The sequence below is a fragment of the Lonchura striata genome, chromosome 4 (genome assembly GCF_046129695.1).
Source record: "Lonchura striata isolate bLonStr1 chromosome 4, bLonStr1.mat, whole genome shotgun sequence".
In the NCBI taxonomy this organism is placed as follows: Eukaryota; Metazoa; Chordata; class Aves; order Passeriformes; family Estrildidae; genus Lonchura; species Lonchura striata.
Genome location: NC_134606.1, coordinates 56,770,766 through 56,793,958, shown reverse-complemented (window position 1 = coordinate 56,793,958; position 23,193 = coordinate 56,770,766).

Genomic DNA, 23,193 nt, shown 5'->3' with positions numbered 1-23,193 from the left:
CCCAAGGGGGCCCTACAAACTGACATCAGGAACCTGGACTGGTGAATTTTCTTTCCCAGGGAAAATGGCCAAAGCATGTGCCCAGGGGCCCCTGGCCCCTGGCTGGGTCCTGACTGTAAATAATCCCTATATCGAAGGATGGACCCCAGACCGAAGTTGTCCCCTCCTAAAACTTGTGCTGCCTTGTTAGACCCAAGGGAGCCCTACAAACTGACATCAGGAACCTGGACTGGTGAATTTTCTTTCCCAGGGAAAATGGCCAAAGGATGTTCCCTGGGGCCCCTGGCACTCGGCTGGGACCTGACTGCAAAGAATCCCTATATCGAAGGATGGATCGCAGACCAAGATTGTTTGCTCCTCAAATTTCTGCTGTCCAGATAGACCCAAGGGAGCTCTACAAACTGACATCAGCAACCTGGACTGGTGAGTTTTCTTTCCCAGGGAAAATGGCCAAAGGATGTGCCCTCGGGACCCTGGCACTGGGCTGGGACGTGAATGCAAAAAATCCTTATATCGAAGGATGGACCCCACACCGAAGTTGTCCCCACCTCAAATTTGTGCTGCCCTGATAGACCCAAGGGAGCCCTACAAACTGACATCAGGAACCTGGACTGGTGAGTTTTCTTTCCCAGGGAAAATGGCCAAAGGATGTGCCCGGGGGCCCCTGGCCCTGACTTCAAAAAATCCTTATATCGAAGGATGGACCCCACACCGAAGTTGTCCCCACCTCAAACTTGTGCTGCCCTGATAGACCCAAGGGAGCCCTACAAACTGACATCAGGAACCTGGACTGCTGAGTTTTCTTTCCCGGGGAAAATGGCCAAAGGATGTGCCCAGGGGCCCCTGGCCCTGACTGCAAAGAATCCTTATATCGAAGGATGGACCCCACACCGAAGTTGTCCCCACCTCAAACTTGTGCTGTCCTGATAGACCCAAGGGAGCCCTACAAACTGACATCATCAACATGGACTGCTGAGTTTTCTTTCCCAGGGAAAATGGAAAAAGGATGTGCCCAGGGGCCCTTGGGCCTGGGCAGGGTCCTCACTGCAAAAAATCCTTATATCGAAGGATGGACCCCAGACTGAAGTTGTCCCCATCTCATACTTGTGCTGCCCTGATAGAACCAAGGGAGCCCTACAAACTGACATCAGCAACCTGGACTGGTGAATTTTCTTTTCCAGGGAAAATGGCCAAAGGGTGTGCCCAGAGGACCCTGGCACTGGGCTGGGTCCTGATTGCAAATAATCCTTATATCGAAGGATGGAACCCAGACTGAAGTTGTCCCCTACTCAAACTTGTGCTGACCTGATAGACCCAAGGGGGCCCTACAAACTGACATCAGGAACCTGGACTGGTGAATTTTCTTTCCCAGGGAAAATGGCCAAAGCATGTGCCCAGGGGCCCCTGGCCCCTGGCTGGGTCCTGACTGTAAATAATCCCTATATCGAAGGATGGACCCCAGACCGAAGTTGTCCCCTCCTAAAACTTGTGCTGCCTTGTTAGACCCAAGGGAGCCCTACAAACTGACATCAGGAACCTGGACTGGTGAATTTTCTTTCCCAGGGAAAATGGCCAAAGGATGTTCCCTGGGGCCCCTGGCACTCGGCTGGGACCTGACTGCAAAGAATCCCTATATCGAAGGATGGATCGCAGACCAAGATTGTCTGCTCCTCAAATTTCTGCTGTCCAGATAGACCCAAGGGAGCTCTACAAACTGACATCAGCAACCTGGACTGGTGAGTTTTCTTTCCCAGGGAAAATGGCCAAAGGATGTGCCCTCGGGACCCTGGCACTGGGCTGGGACGTGAATGCAAAAAATCCTTATATCGAAGGATGGACCCCACACCGAAGTTGTCCCCACCTCAAATTTGTGCTGCCCTGATAGACCCAAGGGAGCCCTACAAACTGACATCAGGAACCTGGACTGGTGAGTTTTCTTTCCCAGGGAAAATGGCCAAAGGATGTGCCCGGGGGCCCCTGGCCCTGACTTCAAAAAATCCTTATATCGAAGGATGGACCCCACACCGAAGTTGTCCCCACCTCAAACTTGTGCTGCCCTGATAGACCCAAGGGAGCCCTACAAACTGACATCAGGAACCTGGACTGCTGAGTTTTCTTTCCCGGGGAAAATGGCCAAAGGATGTGCCCAGGGGCCCCTGGCCCTGACTGCAAAGAATCCTTATATCGAAGGATGGACCCCACACCGAAGTTGTCCCCACCTCAAACTTGTGCTGTCCTGATAGACCCAAGGGAGCCCTACAAACTGACATCATCAACATGGACTGCTGAGTTTTCTTTCCCAGGGAAAATGGAAAAAGGATGTGCCCAGGGGCCCTTGGGCCTGGGCAGGGTCCTCACTGCAAAAAATCCTTATATCGAAGGATGGACCCCAGACTGAAGTTGTCCCCATCTCATACTTGTGCTGCCCTGATAGAACCAAGGGAGCCCTACAAACTGACATCAGCAACCTGGACTGGTGAATTTTCTTTTCCAGGGAAAATGGCCAAAGGGTGTGCCCAGAGGACCCTGGCACTGGGCTGGGTCCTGATTGCAAATAATCCTTATATCGAAGGATGGAACCCAGACTGAAGTTGTCCCCTACTCAAACTTGTGCTGACCTGATAGACCCAAGGGGGCCCTACAAACTGACATCAGGAACCTGGACTGGTGAATTTTCTTTCCCAGGGAAAATGGCCAAAGCATGTGCCCAGGGGCCCCTGGCCCCTGGCTGGGTCCTGACTGTAAATAATCCATATATCGAAGGATGGACCCCAGACCGAAGTTGTCCCCTCCTAAAACTTGTGCTGCCTTGTTAGACCCAAGGGAGCCCTACAAACTGACATCAGGAACCTGGACTGGTGAATTTTCTTTCCCAGGGAAAATGGCCAAAGGATGTTCCCTGGGGCCCCTGGCACTCGGCTGGGACCTGACTGCAAATAATCCCTATATCGAAGGATGGATCGCAGACCAAACTTGTCCGCTCCTCAAATTTCTGCTGCCTTGATAGAAAAAAGGGAGCCCTACAAACTGACATCAGGAACCTGGACTGGTGAGTTTTCTTTCCCAGGGAAAATGGCCAAAGGATGTGCCCCGGGGACACTGGCCCTGGGCTCAGACCTGACTGTAAAGAATCCCTATATCGAAGGATGGACCCCACACCGAAGTTGTCCCCACCTCAAACTTGTGCTGCCCTTATAGACCCAAGGGAGCCCTACAAACTGACATCAGGAACCTGGACTGGTGAGTTTTCTTTCCCAGGGAAAATGGCCAAAGGATGTGCCTGGGGGCCCCTGGCCCTGACTGCAAAAAATCCTTATATCGAAGGATGGACCCCACACCGAAGTTGTCCCCACCTCAAACTTCTGCTGCCCAGATAGACCCAAGGGAGCCCTACAAACTGACATCATCAACATGGACTGCTGAGCTTTCTTTCCCAGGGAAAACGGGAAAAGGATGTGCCCAGGGGCCCCTGGCCCTGGGCAGGGTCCTCACTGCAAAAAATCCTTATATCGAAGGATGGACCCCACACCGAAGTTGTCCCCACCTCAAACTTGTGCTGCCCTGATAGACCCAAGGGAGCCCTACAAACTGACATCAGGAACCTGGACTGGTGAGTTTTCTTTCCCAGGGAAAATGGCCAAAGAATGTTCCCTGGGGCCCCTGGCACTCGGCTGGGACCTGACTGAAAAGAATCCTTATATCGAAGGATGGATAACAGACCAAAATTGTCCGCTCCTGAAATTTCTGCTGCCCAGATAGACCCAAGGGAGCCCTACAAACTGACATCAGCAACCTGGACTGGTGAGTTTTCTTTTCCAGGGAAAATGGCCAAAGGATGTGCCCTCGGGACCCTGGAACTGGGCTGGGACCTGACTGCTAAAAATCCTTATATCGAAGGATGGACCCCACACCGAAGTTGTCCCCACCTCAAACTTGTGCTGCCCAGATAGACCCAAGGGAGCCCTACAAACTGACATCAGGAACCTGGACTGGTGAGTTTTCTTTCCCAGGGAAAATGGCCAAAGGATGTGCCCGGGGGCCCCTGGCCCTGACTTCAAAAAATCCTTATATCGAACGATGGACCCCACACCGAAGTTGTCCCCACCTCAAACTTGTGCTGCCCTGATAGACCCAAGGGAGCCCTACAAACTGACATCAGGAACCTGGACTGCTGAGTTTTCTTTCCCAGGGAAAATGGCCAAAGGATGTGCCCAGGGGACCCTGGCCCTGACTGCAAAAAATCCTTATATCGAAGGATGGACCCCACACCGAAGTTGTCCCCACCTCAAACTTGTGGTGCCCTGATAGACCCAAGGGAGCCCTACAAACTGACATCAGCAACCTGGACTGGTGAGTTTTCTTTCCCAGGGAAAATGGAAAAAGGATGTGCCCAGGGGCCCCTGGCCCTGGGCAGGGTCCTCACTGCAAAGAATCCTTATATCGAAGGAGGGACCCCACACCGAAGTTGTCCCCACCTCAAACTTGTGGTGCCCTGATAGACCCAAGGGAGCCCTACAAACTGACATCAGCAACCTGGACTGCTGAGTTTTCTTTCCCAGGGAAAATGGAAAAAGGATGTGCCCAGGGGCCCCTGGCCCTGGGCACGGTCCTCACTGCAAAAAATCCTTATATCGAAGGATGCACCCCACACCGAAGTTGTCCCCACCTCAAACTTGTGCTGCCCTGATAGACCTAAGGGAGCCCTACAAACTGACATCAGCAACCTGGACTGGTGAATTTTCTTTCCCAGGGAAAATGGCCAAAGGATGTTCCCTGGGGCCCCTGGCACTCGGCTGACACCTGACTGCAAATAATCCAAATATCGAAGGATGGATCACAGACCAAGATTGTTTGCTCCTCAAATTTCTGCTGCCCAGATAGACCCAAGGGAGCTCTACAAACTGACATCAGCAACCTGGACTGGTGAGTTTTCTTTTCCAGGGAAAATGGCCAAAGGATGTGCCCTCGGGACCCTGGCACTGGGCTGGGACCTGAATGCAAAAAATCCTTATATCGAAAGATGGACCCCACACCGAAGTTGTCCCCACCTCAAATTTGTGCTGCCCTGATAGGCCCAAGGGAGCCCTACAAACTGACATCAGGAACCTGGACTGGTGAGTGTTCTTTCCCAGGGAAAATGGCCAAAGGATGTGCCCGGGGGCCCCTGGCCCTGACTGCAAAAAATCCTTATATCGAAGGATGGACCCCACACCGAAGTTGTCCCCACCTCAAACTTGTGCTGCCCTGATAGACCCAAGGGAGCCCTACAAACTGACATCAGCAACCTGGACTGGTGAGTTTTCTTTCCCGGGGAAAATGGCCAAAGGATGTGCCCAGGGGCCCCTGGCCCTGACTGCAAAGAATCCTTATATCGAAGGATGGACCCCACACCGAAGTTGTCCCCACCTCAAACTTGTGCTGTCCTGATAGACCCAAGGGAGCCCTACAAACTGACATCATCAACATGGACTGCTGAGTTTTCTTTCCCAGGGAAAATGGAAAAAGGATGTGCCCAGGGGCCCTTGGGCCTGGGCAGGGTCCTCACTGCAAAAAATCCTTATATCGAAGGATGGACCCCACACCGAAGTTGTCCCCACCTCAAACTTGTGCTGCCCTGATAGACCTAAGGGAGCCCTACAAACTGACATCAGGAACCTGGACTGGTGAGTGTTCTTTCCCAGGGAAAATGGCCAAAGGATGTTCCCTGGGGCCCCTGGCACTCGGCTGGGACCTGACTGCAAAGAATCCCTATATCGAAGGATGGATCGCAGACCAAACTTGTCCGCTCCTCAAATTTCTGCTGCCTTCATAGAACCAAGGGAGCCCTACATACTGACATCAGCAACCTGGACTGGTGAGTTTTCTTTCCCAGGGAAAATGGCCAAAGGATGTGCCCCGGGGACCCTGGCACTGGGCTGGGACCTGACTGCTAAAAATCCTTATATCGAAGGACGCACCCCAGACCGAAGTTGTCCCCTCCTGAAAGTTGTGCTACCCAGATAGACCCAAGGGAGCCCTACAAACTGGCATCAGCAACCTGGACTGGTGAGTTTTCTTTCCCAGGGAAAATGGCCAAAGGATGTGCCCAAGGGCCCCAGGCCCTGGGCTCACACCTGACTGTAAAGAATCCCTATATCGAAGGATGGATCACAGACCAAAGTTGTCCCCTCCTAAAACTTCTGCTGCCCTGTTAGACCCAAGGGAGCCCTACAAACTGACATCAGCAACCTGGACTGGTGAGTTTTCTTTCCCAGGGAAAATGGCCAAAGGATGTGCCCTGGGGGACCCTGGAACTGGGCTGGGACCTGACTGCAAAAAATCCTTATATCGAAGGATGGCCCCCACACCGAAGTTGTCCCCACCTCAAACTTGTGCTGCCCTTATAGACCCAAGGGAGCCCTACAAACTGACATCAGGAACCTGGACTGGTGAGTTTTCTTTCCCAGGGAAAATGGCCAAAGGATGTGCCCAGGGGACCCTGGCCCTGACTGCAAAAAATCCTTATATCGAAGGATGGACCCCACACCGAAGTTGTCCCCACCTCAAACTTGTGGTGCCCTGATAGACCCAAGGGAGCCCTACAAACTGACATCATCAACATGGACTGCTGAGCTTTCTTTCCCAGGGAAAACGGAAAAAGGACGTGCCCAGGGGCCCCTGGCCCTGGGCAGGGTCCTCACTGCAAAAAATCCTTATATCGAAGGATGGACCCCACACCGAAGTTGTCCCCACCTCAAAATTGTGCTGCCCTGATAGACCCAAGGGAGCCCTACAAACTGACATCAGGAACCTGGACTGCTGAGTTTTCTTTCCCAGGGAAAATGGAAAAAGGATGTGCCCAGGGGCCCCTCGCCCTGGGCAGGGTCCTCACTGCAAAGAATCCTTATATCGAAGGATGGACCCCACACCGAAGTTGTCCCCACCTCAAACTTGTGGTGCCCTGATAGACCCAAGGGAGCCCTACAAACTGACATCAGGAACCTGGACTGCTGAGTTTTCTTTCCCAGGGAAAATGGAAAAAGGATGTGCCCAGGGGCCCCTGGCCCTGGGCACGGTCCTCACTGCAAAAAATCCTTATATCGAAGGAGGGACCCCACACCGAAGTTGTCCCCACCTCAAATTTCTGCTGCCCAGATAGACCCAAGGGAGCCCTACAAACTGACATCAGCAACCTGGACTGGTGAGTTTTCTTTCCCAGGGAAAATGGAAAAAGGATGTGCCCAGGGGCCCCTGGCCCTGGGAAGGGTCCTGACTGTAAAAAATCCTTATATCGAAGGATGGACCCCACACCGAAGTTGTCCCCACCTCAAACTTGTGCTGCCCTGATAGACCCAAGGGAGCCCTACAAACTGACATCAGCAACCTGGACTGGTGAGTTTTCTTTCCCAGGGAAAATGGAAAAAGGATGTGCCCAGGGGCCCCTGGCTCTAGGAAGGGTCCTCACTGCAAAGAATCCATATATCGAAGGAGGGACCCCACACCGAAGTTGTCCCCACCTCAAACTTGTGCTGCCCTGATAGATCCAAGGGAGCCCTACAAACTGACATCAGGAACCTGGACTGGTGAGTGTTCTTTCCCAGGGAAAATGGCCAAAGAATGTGCCCAGGGGCCCATGGCTCTCGGCTGGGCCTTGACTTCAAAGAATCCTTATATCGAAGGATGGACACCAGACTGAAGTTGTCCCCATCTCATACTTGTGCTGCCCTGATAGACCCAAGAGAGCCCTACAAACTGACATCAGCAACCTGGACTGGTGAATTTTCTTTCCCAGGGAAAATGGCCAAAGGATGTTTCCTGGGGCCCCTGGCACTCGGCTGACACCTGACTGCAAATAATCCCAATATCGAAGGATGGATCGCAGACCAAGATTGTTTGCTCCTCAAATTTCTGCTGCCCAGATAGACCCAAGGGAGCTCTACAAACTGACATCAGCAACCTGGACTGGTGAGTTTTCTTTTCCAGGGAAAATGGCCAAAGGATGTGCCCTCGGGACCCTGGCACTGGGCTGGGACCTGAATGCAAAAAATCCTTATATCGAAAGATGGACCCCACACCGAAGTTGTTCCCACCTCAAATTTGTGCTGCCCTGATAGACCCAAGGGAGCCCTACAAACTGACATCAGCAACCTGGACTGCTGAGTTTTCTTTCCCAGGGAAAATGGCCAAAGGATGTGCCCGGGGGCCCCTGGCCCTGACTTCAAAAAATCCTTATATCGAAGGATGGACCCCACACCGAAGTTGTCCCCACCTCAAACTTGTGCTGCCCTGATAGACCCAAGGGAGCCCTACAAACTGACATCAGCAACCTGGACTGCTGAGTTTTCTTTCCCGGGGGAAATGGCCAAAGGATGTGCCCAGGGGCCCCTGGCCCTGACTGCAAAGAATCCTTATATCGAAGGATGGACCCCACACCGAAGTTGTCCCCACCTCAAACTTGTGCCGTCCTGAGAGACCCAAGGGAGCCCTACAAACTGACATCATCAACATGGACTGCTGAGTTTTCTTTCCCAGGGAAAATGGAAAAAGGATGTGCCCAGGGGCCCTTGGGCCTGGGCAGGGTCCTCACTGCAAAAAATCCTTATATCGAAGGATGGACCCCACACCGAAGTTGTCCCCACCTCAAACTTGTGCTGCCCTGATAGACCTAAGGGAGCCCTACAAACTGACATCAGCAACCTGGACTGGTGAGTGTTCTTTCCCAGGGAAAATGGCCAAAGGATGTTCCCTGGGGCCCCTGGCACTCGGCTGGGACCTGACTGCAAAGAATCCCTATATCGAAGGATGGATCGCAGACCAAACTTGTCCGCTCCTCAAATTTCTGCTGCCTTCATAGAACCAAGGGAGCCCTACATACTGACATCAGCAACCTGGACTGGTGAGTTTTCTTTCCCAGGGAAAATGGCCAAAGGATGTGCCCCGGGGACCCTGGCACTGGGCTGGGACCTGACTGCTAAAAATCCTTATATCGAAGGACGCACCCCAGACCGAATTTGTCCCCTCCTGAAAGTTGTGCTACCCAGATAGACCCAAGTGAGCCCTACAAACTAACATCAGCAACCTGGACTGGTGAGTTTTCTTTCCCAGGGAAAATGGCCAAAGGATGTGCCCAGGAGCCCCTGGCCCTGGGCTGGGGCCTGACTGCTAAAAATCCTTATATCGAAGGATGGCCCCCACACCGAAGTTGTCCCCACCTCAAACTTGTGCTGCCCTTATAGACCCAAGGGAGCCCTACAAACTGACATCAGGAACCTGGACTGGTGAGTTTTCTTTCCCAGGGAAAATGGCCAAAGGATGTGCCCAGGGGACCCTGGCCCTGACTGCAAAAAATCCTTATATCGAAGGATGGACCCCACACCGAAGTTGTCCCCACCTCAAACTTGTGCTGCCCTGATAGACCCAAGGGAGCCCTACAAACTGACATCATCAACATGGACTGCTGAGCTTTCTTTCCCAGGGAAAACGGAAAAAGGACGTGCCCAGGGGCCCCTGGCCCTGGGCAGGCTCCTCACTGCAAAAAATCCTTATATCGAAGGATGGACCCCACACCGAAGTTGTCCCCACCTCAAACTTGTGCTGCCCTGATAGACCCAAGGGAGCCCTACAAACTGACATCAGGAACCTGGACTGCTGAGTTTTCTTTCCCAGGGAAAATGGAAAAAGGATGTGCCCAGGGGCCCCTCGCCCTGGGCAGGGTCCTCACTGCAAAGAATCCTTATATCGAAGGATGGACCCCACACCGAAGTTGTCCCCACCTCAAACTTGTGGTGCCCTGATAGACCCAAGGGAGCCCTACAAACTGACATCAGGAACCTGGACTGCTGAGTTTTCTTTCCCAGGGAAAATGGAAAAAGGATGTGCCCAGGGGCCCCTGGCCCTGGGCACGGTCCTCACTGCAAAAAATCCTTATATCGAAGGAGGGACCCCACACCGAAGTTGTCCCCACCTCAAATTTCTGCTGCCCAGATAGACCCAAGGGAGCCCTACAAACTGACATCAGCAACCTGGACTGGTGAGTTTTCTTTCCCAGGGAAAATGGAAAAAGGATGTGCCCAGGGGCCCCTGGCCCTGGGAAGGGTCCTGACTGTAAAAAATCCTTATATCGAAGGATGGACCCCACACCGAAGTTGTCCCCACCTCAAACTTGTGCTGCCCTGATAGACCCAAGGGAGCCCTACAAACTGACATCAGCAACCTGGACTGGTGAGTTTTCTTTCCCAGGGAAAATGGAAAAAGGATGTGCCCAGGGGCCCCTGGCTCTAGGAAGGGTCCTCACTGCAAAGAATCCTTATATCGAAGGAGGGACCCCACACCGAAGTTGTCCCCACCTCAAACTTGTGCTGCCCTGATAGATCCAAGGGAGCCCTACAAACTGACATCAGGAACCTGGACTGGTGAGTGTTCTTTCCCAGGGAAAATGGCCAAAGAATGTGCCCAGGGGCCCATGGCTCTCGGCTGGGCCTTGACTTCAAAGAATCCTTATATCGAAGGATGGACACCAGACTGAAGTTGTCCCCATCTCATACTTGTGCTGCCCTGATAGACCCAAGAGAGCCCTACAAACTGACATCAGCAACCTGGACTGGTGAATTTTCTTTTCCAGGGAAAATGGCCAAAGGATGTGCCCTCGGGACCCTGGCACTGGGCTGGGACCTGAATGCAAAAAATCCTTATATCGAAAGATGGACCCCACACCGAAGTTGTTCCCACCTCAAATTTGTGCTGCCCTGATAGACCCAAGGGAGCCCTACAAACTGACATCAGCAACCTGGACTGCTGAGTTTTCTTTCCCAGGGAAAATGGCCAAAGGATGTGCCCGGGGGCCCCTGGCCCTGACTTCAAAAAATCCTTATATCGAAGGATGGACCCCACACCGAAGTTGTCCCCACCTCAAACTTGTGCTGCCCTGATAGACCCAAGGGAGCCCTACAAACTGACATCAGGAACCTGGACTGCTGAGTTTTCTTTCCCGGGGGAAATGGCCAAAGGATGTGCCCAGGGGCCCCTGGCCCTGACTGCAAAGAATCCTTATATCGAAGGATGGACCCCACACCGAAGTTGTCCCCACCTCAAACTTGTGCCGTCCTGAGAGACCCAAGGGAGCCCTACAAACTGACATCATCAACATGGACTGCTGAGTTTTCTTTCCCAGGGAAAATGGAAAAAGGATGTGCCCAGGGGCCCTTGGGCCTGGGCAGGGTCCTCACTGCAAAAAATCCTTATATCGAAGGATGGACCCCACACCGAAGTTGTCCCCACCTCAAACTTGTGCTGCCCTGATAGACCTAAGGGAGCCCTACAAACTGACATCAGCAACCTGGACTGGTGAGTGTTCTTTCCCAGGGAAAATGGCCAAAGGATGTTCCCTGGGGCCCCTGGCACTCGGCTGGGACCTGACTGCAAAGAATCCCTATATCGAAGGATGGATCGCAGACCAAACTTGTCCGCTCCTCAAATTTCTGCTGCCTTCATAGAACCAAGGGAGCCCTACATACTGACATCAGCAACCTGGACTGGTGAGTTTTCTTTCCCAGGGAAAATGGAAAAAGGATGTGCCCAGGGGCCCCTGGCCCTGGGAAGGGTCCTGACTGTAAAAAATCCTTATATCGAAGGATGGACCCCACACCGAAGTTGTCCCCACCTCAAACTTGTGCTGCCCTGATAGACCCAAGGGAGCCCTACAAACTGACATCAGCAACCTGGACTGGTGAGTTTTCTTTCCCAGGGAAAATGGAAAAAGGATGTGCCCAGGGGCCCCTGGCTCTAGGAAGGGTCCTCACTGCAAAGAATCCTTATATCGAAGGAGGGACCCCACACCGAAGTTGTCCCCACCTCAAACTTGTGCTGCCCTGATAGATCCAAGGGAGCCCTACAAACTGACATCAGGAACCTGGACTGGTGAGTGTTCTTTCCCAGGGAAAATGGCCAAAGAATGTGCCCAGGGGCCCATGGCTCTCGGCTGGGCCTTGACTTCAAAGAATCCTTATATCGAAGGATGGACACCAGACTGAAGTTGTCCCCATCTCATACTTGTGCTGCCCTGATAGACCCAAGAGAGCCCTACAAACTGACATCAGCAACCTGGACTGGTGAATTTTCTTTTCCAGGGAAAATGGCCAAAGGATGTGCCCTCGGGACCCTGGCACTGGGCTGGGACCTGAATGCAAAAAATCCTTATATCGAAAGATGGACCCCACACCGAAGTTGTTCCCACCTCAAATTTGTGCTGCCCTGATAGACCCAAGGGAGCCCTACAAACTGACATCAGCAACCTGGACTGCTGAGTTTTCTTTCCCAGGGAAAATGGCCAAAGGATGTGCCCGGGGGCCCCTGGCCCTGACTTCAAAAAATCCTTATATCGAAGGATGGACCCCACACCGAAGTTGTCCCCACCTCAAACTTGTGCTGCCCTGATAGACCCAAGGGAGCCCTACAAACTGACATCAGGAACCTGGACTGCTGAGTTTTCTTTCCCGGGGGAAATGGCCAAAGGATGTGCCCAGGGGCCCCTGGCCCTGACTGCAAAGAATCCTTATATCGAAGGATGGACCCCACACCGAAGTTGTCCCCACCTCAAACTTGTGCCGTCCTGAGAGACCCAAGGGAGCCCTACAAACTGACATCATCAACATGGACTGCTGAGTTTTCTTTCCCAGGGAAAATGGAAAAAGGATGTGCCCAGGGGCCCTTGGGCCTGGGCAGGGTCCTCACTGCAAAAAATCCTTATATCGAAGGATGGACCCCACACCGAAGTTGTCCCCACCTCAAACTTGTGCTGCCCTGATAGACCTAAGGGAGCCCTACAAACTGACATCAGCAACCTGGACTGGTGAGTGTTCTTTCCCAGGGAAAATGGCCAAAGGATGTTCCCTGGGGCCCCTGGCACTCGGCTGGGACCTGACTGCAAAGAATCCCTATATCGAAGGATGGATCGCAGACCAAACTTGTCCGCTCCTCAAATTTCTGCTGCCTTCATAGAACCAAGGGAGCCCTACATACTGACATCAGCAACCTGGACTGGTGAGTTTTCTTTCCCAGGGAAAATGGCCAAAGGATGTGCCCCGGGGACCCTGGCACTGGGCTGGGACCTGACTGCTAAAAATCCTTATATCGAAGGACGCACCCCAGACCGAAGTTGTCCCCTCCTGAAAGTTGTGCTACCCAGATAGACCCAAGTGAGCCCTACAAACTAACATCAGCAACCTGGACTGGTGAGTTTTCTTTCCCAGGGAAAATGGCCAAAGGATGTGCCCAGGAGCCCCTGGCCCTGGGCTGGGGCCTGACTGCTAAAAATCCTTATATCGAAGGATGGACCCCAGACTGAAGTTGTCCCCATCTCATACTTGTGCTGCCCTGATAGAACCAAGGGAGCCCTACAAACTGACATCAGCAACCTGGACTGGTGAATTTTCTTTTCCAGGGAAAATGGCCAAAGGGTGTGCCCAGAGGACCCTGGCACTGGGCTGGGTCCTGATTGCAAATAATCCTTATATCGAAGGATGGAACCCAGACTGAAGTTGTCCCCTACTCAAACTTGTGCTGACCTGATAGACCCAAGGGGGCCCTACAAACTGACATCAGGAACCTGGACTGGTGAATTTTCTTTCCCAGGGAAAATGGCCAAAGCATGTGCCCAGGGGCCCCTGGCCCCTGGCTGGGTCCTGACTGTAAATAATCCCTATATCGAAGGATGGACCCCACACCGAAGTTGTCCCCTCCTAAAACTTGTGCTGCCCTGTTAAACCCAAGGGAGCCCTAGAAACTGACATCAGGAACCTGGACTGGTGAATTTTCTTTCCCAGGGAAAATGGCCAAAGGATGTTCCCTGGGGGCCCTGGCACTCGGCTGGGACCTGACTGCAAAGAATCCCTATATCGAAGGATGGATCGCAGACCAAACTTGTCCGCTCCTCAAATTTCTGCTGCCTTGATAGAACCAAGGGAGCCCTACAAACTGACATCAGCAACCTGGACTGGTGAGTTTTCTTTCCCAGGGAAAATGGCCAAAGGATGTGCCCCGGGGACCCTGGCACTGGGCTGGGACCTGACTGCTAAAAATCCTTATATCGAAGGACGCACCCCAGACCGAAGTTGTCCCCTCCTGAAAGTTGTGCTACCCAGATAGACCCAAGGGAGCCCTACAAACTGGCATCAGCAACCTGGACTGGTGAGTTTTCTTTCCCAGGGGAAATGGCCAAATGATGTGCCCAAGGGCCCCAGGCCCTGGGCTCAGACCTGACTGTAAAGAATCCCTATATCGAAGGATGGATCACAGACCAAAGTTGTCCCCTCCTAAAACTTCTGCTGCCCTGTTAGACCCAAGGGAGCCCTACAAACTGACATCAGCAACCTGGACTGGTGAGTTTTCTTTCCCAGGGAAAATGGCCAAAGGATGTGCCCTGGGGACCCTGGAACTGGGCTGGGACCTGACTGCAAAAAATCCTTATATCGAAGGATGGATCGCAGACCGAAGTTGTCCCCTCCTCAAAGTTGTGCTGCCCTGATAGACCCAAGGGAGCCCTACAAACTGACATCAGCAACCTGGACTGGTGAGTTTTCTTTCCCAGGGAAAATGGCCAAAGGGTGTGCCTGGGGGCCCCTGGCCCTGACTGCAAAAAATCCTTATATCGAAGGATGGCCCCCACACCGAAGTTGTCCCCACCTCAAACTTGTGCTGCCCTTATAGACCCAAGGGAGCCCTACAAACTGACATCAGGAACCTGGACTGGTGAGTTTTCTTTCCCAGGGAAAATGGCCAAAGGATGTGCCTGGGGGCCCCTGGCCCTGACTGCAAAAAATCCTTATATCGAAGGATGGACCCCACACCGAAATTGTCCCCACCTCAAACTTGTGCTGCCCTGATAGACCCAAGGGAGCCCTACAAACTGACATCATCAACATGGACTGCTGAGCTTTCTTTCCCAGGGAAAACGGAAAAAGGATGTGCCCAGGGGCCCCTGGCCCTGGGCAGGGTCCTCACTGCAAAAAATCCTTATATCGAAGGATGGACCCCACACCGAAGTTGTCCCCACCTCAAACTTGTGGTGCCCTGATAGACCCAAGGGAGCCCTACAAACTGACATCAGGAACCTGGACTGGTGAGTTTTCTTTCCCAGGGAAAATGGAAAAAGGATGTGCCCAGGGGCCCCTGGCCCTGGGCACGGTCCTCACTGCAAAAAATCCTTATATCGAAGGAGGGACCCCACACCGAAGTTGTCCCCACCTCAAATTTCTGCTGCCCAGATAGACCCAAGGGAGCCCTACAAACTGACATCAGCAACCTGGACTGGTGAGTTTTCTTTTCCAGGGAAAATGGCCAAAGGTTGTGCCCAGGGGACCCTGGCCCTGACTGCAAAAAATCCTTATATCGAAGGATGGACCCCACACCGAAGTTGTCCCCACCTCAAAGTTGTGGTGCCCTGATAGACCCAAGGGAGCCCTACAAACTGACATCAGCAACCTGGACTGGTGAGTTTTCTTTCCCAGGGAAAATGGAAAAAGGATGTGCCCAGGGGCCCCTGGCTCTGGGAAGGGTCCTCACTTCAAAGAATCCTTATATCGAAGGAGGGACCCCACACCGAAGTTGTCCCCACCTCAAACTTGTGCTGCCCTGATAGACCCAAGGGAGCCCTACAAACTGACATCAGGAACCTGGACTGGTGAGTGTTCTTTCCCAGGGAAAATGGCCAAAGAATGTGCCCAGGGGCCCATGGCTCTCGGCTGGGCCTTGACTTCAAAGAATCCTTATATCGAAGGATGGACACCAGACTGAAGTTGTCCCCATCTCATACTTGTGCTGCCCTGATAGACCCAAGAGAGCCCTACAAACTGACATCAGCAACCTGGACTGGTGAGTGTTCTTTCCCAGGGAAAATGGCCAAAGGATGTTTCCTGGGGCCCCTGGCACTCGGCTGACACCTGACTGCAAATAATCCCAATATCGAAGGATGGATCGCAGACCAAGATTGTTTGCTCCTCAAATTTCTGCTGCCCAGATAGACCCAAGGGAGCTCTACAAACTGACATCAGCAACCTGGACTGGTGAGTTTTCTTTTCCAGGGAAAATGGCCAAAGGATGTGCCCTCGGGACCCTGGCACTGGGCTGGGACCTGAATGCAAAAAATCCTTATATCGAAAGATGGACCCCACACCGAAGTTGTCCCCACCTCAAATTTGTGCTGCCCTGATAGACCCAAGGGAGCCCTACAAACTGACATCAGCAACCTGGACTGCTGAGTTTTCTTTCCCAGGGAAAATGGCCAAAGGATGTGCCCGGGGGCCCCTGGCCCTGACTTCAAAAAATCCTTATATCGAAGGATGGACCCCACACCGAAGTTGTCCCCACCTCAAACTTGTGCTGCCCTTATAGACCCAAGGGAGCCCTACAAACTGACATCAGGAACCTGGACTGGTGAGTTTTCTTTCCCAGGGAAAATGGCCAAAGGATGTGCCTGGGGGCCCCTGGCCCTGACTGCAAAAAATCCTTATATCGAAGGATGGACCCCACACCGAAGTTGTCCCCACCTCAAACTTGTGCTGCCCTGATAGACCCAAGGGAGCCCTACAAACTGACATCATCAACATGGACTGCTGAGCTTTCTTTCCCAGGGAAAACGGAAAAAGGATGTGCCCAGGGGCCCCTGGCCCTGGGCAGGGTCCTCACTGCAAAAAATCCTTATATCGAAGGATGGACCCCACACCGAAGTTGTCCCCACCTCAAACTTGTGCTGCCCTTATAGACCCAAGGGAGCCCTACAAACTGACATCAGGAACCTGGACTGGTGAGTTTTCTTTCCCAGGGAAAATGGCCAAAGGATGTGCCTGGGGGCCCCTGGCCCTGACTGCAAAAAATCCTTATATCGAAGGATGGACACCACACCGAAGTTGTCCCCACCTCAAACTTGTGCTGCCCTGATAGACCCAAGGGAGCCCTACAAACTGACATCATCAACATGGACTGCTGAGCTTTCTTTCCCAGGGAAAACGGAAAAAGGATGTGCCCAGGGGCCCCTGGCCCTGGGCAGGGTCCTCACTGCAAAAAATCCTTATATCGAAGGAGGGACCCCACACCGAAGTTGTCCCCACCTCAAATTTGTGCTGCCCAGATAGACCCAAGGGAGCCCTACAAACTGACATCAGCAACCAGGACTGGTGAGTTTTCTTTTCCAGGGAAAATGGCCAAAGGATGTGCCCAGGGGACCCTGGCCCTGACTGCAAAAAATCCTTATATCGAAGGATGGACCCCACACCGAAGTTGTCCCCACCTCAAACTTGTGGTGCCCTGATAGACCCAAGGGAGCCCTACAAACTGACATCAGGAACCTGGACTGGTGAGTTTTCTTTCCCAGGGAAAATGGAAAAAGGATGTGCCCAGGGGCCCCTGGCTCTGGGCAGGGTCCTCACTGCAAAGAATCCTTATATCGAAGGAGGGACCCCACACCGAAGTTGTCCCCACCTCAAACTTGTGCTGCCCTGATAGACCCAAGGGAGCCCTACAAACTGACATCAGGAACCTGGACTGGTGAGTGTTCTTTCCCAGGGAAAATGGCCAAAGAATGTGCCCAGGGGCCCATGGCTCTCGGCTGGGCCTTGACTTCAAAGAATCCTTATATCGAAGGATGGACACCAGACTGAAGTTGTCCCCATCTCATACTTGTGCTGCCCTGATAGACCGAAGAGAGCCCTACAAACTGACATCAGCAACCTGGACTGGTGAGTGTTCTTTCCCAGGGAAAATGGCCAAAGGATGTTTCCTGGGGCCCCTGGCACTCGGCTGACACCTGACTGCAAATAATCCCAATATCGAAGGATGGATCGCAGACCAAGATTGTTTGCTCCTCAAATTTCTGCTGCCCAGATAGACCCAAGGGAGCTCTACAAACTGACATCAGCAACCTGGACTGGTGAGTTTTCTTTTCCAGGGAAAATGGCCAAAGGATGTGCCCTCGGGACCCTGGCACTGGGCTGGGACCTGAATGCAAAAAATCCTTATATCGAAAGATGGACCCCACACCGAAGTTGTCCCCACCTCAAATTTGTGCTGCCCTGATAGACCCAAGAGAGCCCTACAAACTGACATCAGCAACCTGGACTGGTGAGTGTTCTTTCCCAGGGAAAATGGCCAAAGGATGTTTCCTGGGGCCCCTGGCACTCGGCTGACACCTGACTGCAAATAATCCCAATATCGAAGGATGGATCGCAGACCAAGATTGTTTGCTCCTCAAATTTGTGCTGCCCAGATAGACCCAAGGGAGCTCTACAAACTGACATCAGCAACCTGGACTGGTGAGTTTTCTTTTCCAGGGAAAATGGCCAAAGGATGTGCCCTCGGGACCCTGGCACTGGACTGGGACCTGAATGCAAAAAATCCTTATATCGAAAGATGGACCCCACACCGAAGTTGTCCCCACCTCAAATTTGTGCTGCCCTGATAGACCCAAGGGAGCCCTACAAACTGACATCAGCAACCTGGACTGGTGAGTTTTCTTTCCCAGGGGAAATGGCCAAAGGATGTGCCCGGGGGCCCCTGGCCCTGACTTCAAAAAATCCTTATATCGAAGGATGGACCCCACACCGAAGTTGTCCCCACCTCAAACTTGTGCTGCCCTTATAGACCCAAGGGAGCCCTACAAACTGACATCAGGAACCTGGACTGGTGAGTTTTCTTTCCCAGGGAAAATGGCCAAAGGATGTGCCTGGGGGCCCCTGGCCCTGACTGCAAAAAATCCTTATATCGAAGGATGGACACCACACCGAAGTTGTCCCCACCTCAAACTTGTGCTGCCCAGATAGACCCAAGGGAGCCCTACAAACTGACATCAGGAACCTGGACTGGTGAGTTTTCTTTCCCAGGGAAAATGGCCAAAGGATGTTCCCTGGGGCCCCTGGCACTCGGCTGGGACCTGACTGAAAAGAATCCTTATATCGAAGGATGGATAACAGACCAAAATTTTCCGCTCCTCAAATTTCTGCTGCCCAGATAGACCCAAGGGAGCCCTACAAACTGACATCAGCAACCTGGACTGGTGAGTTTTCTTTTCCAGGGAAAATGGCCAAAGGATGTGCCCTCGGGACCCTGGCACTGGGCTGGGACCTGACTGCTAAAAATCCTTATATCGAAGGATGGACCCCACACCGAAGTTGTCCCCACCTCAAACTTGTGCTGCCCAGATAGACCCAAGGGAGCCCTACAAACTGACATCAGGAACCTGGACTGCTGAGTTTTCTTTCCCAGGGAAAATGGCCAAAGGATGTGCCCAGGGGACCCTGGCCCTGACTGCAAAAAATCCTTATATCGAAGGATGGACCCCACACCGAAATTGTCCCCACCTCAAACTTGTGCTGCCCTGATAGACCCAAGGGAGCCCTACAAACTGACATCAGGAACCTGGACTGGTGAGTTTTCTTTCCCAGGGAAAATGGCCAAAGGATGTTCCCTGGGGCCCCTGGCACTCGGCTGGGACCTGACTGAAAAGAATCCTTATATCGAAGGATGGATAACAGACGAAAATTGTCCGCTCCTCAAATTTCTGCTGCCCAGATAGACCCAAGGGAGCCCTACAAACTGACATCAGCAACCTGGACTGGTGTGTTTTCTTTCCCAGGGAAAATGGAAAAAGGATGTGCCCAGGGGCCCCTGGCCCTGGGAAGGGTCCTCACTGCAAAGAATCCTTATATCGAAGGAGGGACCCCACACCGAATTTGTCCCCACCTCAAACTTGTGCTGCCCTGATAGACCCAAGGGAGCCCTACAAACTGACATCAGCAACCTGGACTGGTGAGTTTTCTTTCCCAGGGAAAATGGAAAAAGGATGTGCCCAGGGGCCCCTGGCCCTGGGCAGGGTCCTCACTGCAAAAAATCCTTATATCGAAGGATGGACCCCACACCGAAGTTGTCCCCACCTCAAACTTGTGCTGCCCTGATAGATCCAAGGGAGCCCTACAAACTGACATCAGGAACCTGGACTGGTGAGTGTTCTTTCCCAGGGAAAATGGCCAAAGAATGTGCCCAGGGGCCCATGGCTCTCGGCTGGGCCTTGACTTCAAAGAATCCTTATATCGAAGGATGGACTCCAGACTGAAGTTGTCCCCATCTCATACTTGTGCTGCCCTGATAGACCCAAGAGAGCCCTACAAACTGACATCAGCAACCTGGACTGGTGAATTTTCTTTCCCAGGGAAAATGGCCAAAGGATGTTTCCTGGGGCCCCTGGCACTCGGCTGACACCTGACTGCAAATAATCCCAATATCGAAGGATGGATCGCAGACCAAGATTGTTTGCTCCTCAAATTTCTGCTGCCCAGATAGACCCAAGGGAGCTCTACAAACTGACATCAGCAACCTGGACTGGTGAGTTTTCTTTTCCAGGGAAAATGGCCAAAGGATGTGCCCTCGGGACCCTGGCACTGGGCTGGGAACTGAATGCAAAAAATCCTTATATCGAAAGATGGACCCCACACCGAAGTTGTCCCCACCTCAAATTTGTGCTGCCCTGATAGACCCAAGGGAGCCCTACAAACTGACATCAGCAACCTGGACTGCTGAGTTTTCTTTCCCAGGGAAAATGGCCAAAGGATGTGCCCGGGGGCCCCTGGCCCTGACTTCAAAAAATCCTTATATCGAAGGATGGACCCCACACCGAAGTTGTCCCCACCTCAAACTTGTGCTGCCCTGATAGACCCAAGGGAGCCCTACAAACTGACATCAGGAACCTGGACTGCTGAGTTTTCTTTCCCGGGGAAAATGGCCAAAGGATGTGCCCAGGGGCCCCTGGCCCTGACTGCAAAGAATCCTTATATCGAAGGATGGACCCCACACCGAAGTTGTCCCCACCTCAAACTTGTGCCGTCCTGATAGACCCAGGGGAGCCCTACAAACTGACATCATCAACATGGACTGCTGAGTTTTCTTTCCCAGGGAAAATGGAAAAAGGATGTGCCCAGGGGCCCTTGGGCCTGGGCAGGGTCCTCACTGCAAAAAATCCTTATATCGAAGGATGGCCCCCACACCGAAGTTGTCCCCACCTCAAATTTGTGCGGCCCTGATAGACCGAAGGGAGCCCTACAAACTGACATCAGCAACCTGGACTGGTGAGTGTTCTTTCCCAGGGAAAATGGCCAAAGGATGTTCCCTGGGGCCCCTGGCACTCGGCTGGGACCTGATTGCAAAGAATCCCTATATCGAAGGATGGATCGCAGACCAAACTTGTCCGCTCCTCAAATTTCTGCTGCCTTGATAGAACCAAGGGAGCCCTACATACTGACATCAGCAACCTGGACTGGTGAGTTTTCTTTCCCAGGGAAAATGGCCAAAGGATGTGCCCCGGGGACCCTGGCACTGGGCTGGGACCTGACTGCTAAAAATCCTTATATCGAAGGACGCACCCCAGACCGAAGTTGTCCCCTCCTGAAAGTTGTGCTACCCAGATAGACCCAAGGGAGCCCTACAAACTAACATCAGCAACCTGGACTGGTGAGTTTTCTTTCCCAGGGAAAATGGCCAAAGGATGTGCCCAGGAGCCCCTGGCCCTGGGCTGGGGCCTGACTGCTAAAAATCCTTATATCGAAGGATGGACCCCAGACTGAAGTTGTCCCCATCTCATACTTGTGCTGCCCTGATAGATCCAAGGGAGCCCTACAAACTGACATCAGCAACCTGGACTGGTGAATTTTCTTTTCCAGGGAAAATGGCCAAAGGGTGTGCCCAGAGGACCCTGGCACTGGGCTGGGTCCTGATTGCAAATAATCCTTATATCGAAGGATGGAACCCAGACTGAAGTTGTCCCCTACTCAAACTTGTGCTGACCTGATAGACCCAAGGGGGCCCTACAAACTGACATCAGGAACCTGGACTGGTGAATTTTCTTTCCCAGGGAAAATGGCCAAAGCATGTGCCCAGGGGCCCCTGGCCCCTGGCTGGGTCCTGACTGTAAATAATCCCTATATCGAAGGATGGACCCCAGACCGAAGTTGTCCCCTCCTAAAACTTGTGCTGCCCTGTTAGACCCAAGGGAGCCCTACAAACTGACATCAGGAACCTGGACTGGTGAATTTTCTTTCCCAGGGAAAATGGCCAAAGGATGTTCCCTGGGGCCCCTGGCACTCGGCTGGGACCTGACTGCAAAGAATCCCTATATCGAAGGATGGATCGCAGACCAAACTTGTCCGCTCCTCAAATTTCTGCTGCCTTGATAGAACCAAGGGAGCCCTACAAACTGACATCAGGAACCTGGACTGCTGAGTTTTCTTTCCCAGGGAAAATGGCCAAAGGATGTGCCCCGGGGACCCTGGCACTGGGCTGGGACCTGACTGCTAAAAATCCTTATATCGAAGGACGCACCCCAGACCGAAGTTGTCCCCTCCTGAAAGTTGTGCTACCCAGATAGACCCAAGTGAGCCCTACAAACTGGCATCAGCAACCTGGACTGGTGAGTTTTCTTTCCCAGGGAAAATGGCCAAAGGATGTGCCCAAGGGCCCCTGGCCCTGGGCTCGGACCTGTCTGTAAAGAATCCCTATATCGAAGGATGGATCACAGACCAAAGTTGTCCCCTCCTAAATCTTCTGCTGCCCTGTTAGACCCAAGGGAGCCCTACAAACTGACATCAGGAACCTGGACTGGTGAGTTTTCTTTCCCAGGGAAAATGGCCAAAGGATGTTCCCTGGGGCCCCTGGCACTCGGCTGGGACCTGACTGAAAAGAATCCTTATATCGAAGGATGGATAACAGACGAAAATTGTCCGCTCCTCAAATTTCTGCTGCCCAGATAGACCCAAGGGAGCCCTACAAACTGACATCAGCAACCTGGACTGGTGAGTTTTCTTTTCCAGGGAAAATGGCCAAAGGATGTGCCCTGGGGACCCTGGAACTGGGCTGGGACCTGACTGCTAAAAATCCTTATATCGAAGGATGGACCCCACACCGAAGTTGTCCCCACCTCAAACTTGTGCTGCCCAGATAGAGCCAAGGGAGCCCTACAAACTGACATCAGGAACCTGGACTGGTGAGTTTTCTTTCCCAGGGAAAATGGCCAAAGGATGTGCCCGGGGGCCCCTGGCCCTGACTTCAAAAAATCCTTATATCGAACGATGGACCCCACACCGAAGTTGTCCCCACCTCAAACGTGTGCTGCCCTGATAGACCCAAGGGAGCCCTACAAACTGACATCAGGAACCTGGACTGCTGAGTTTTCTTTCCCAG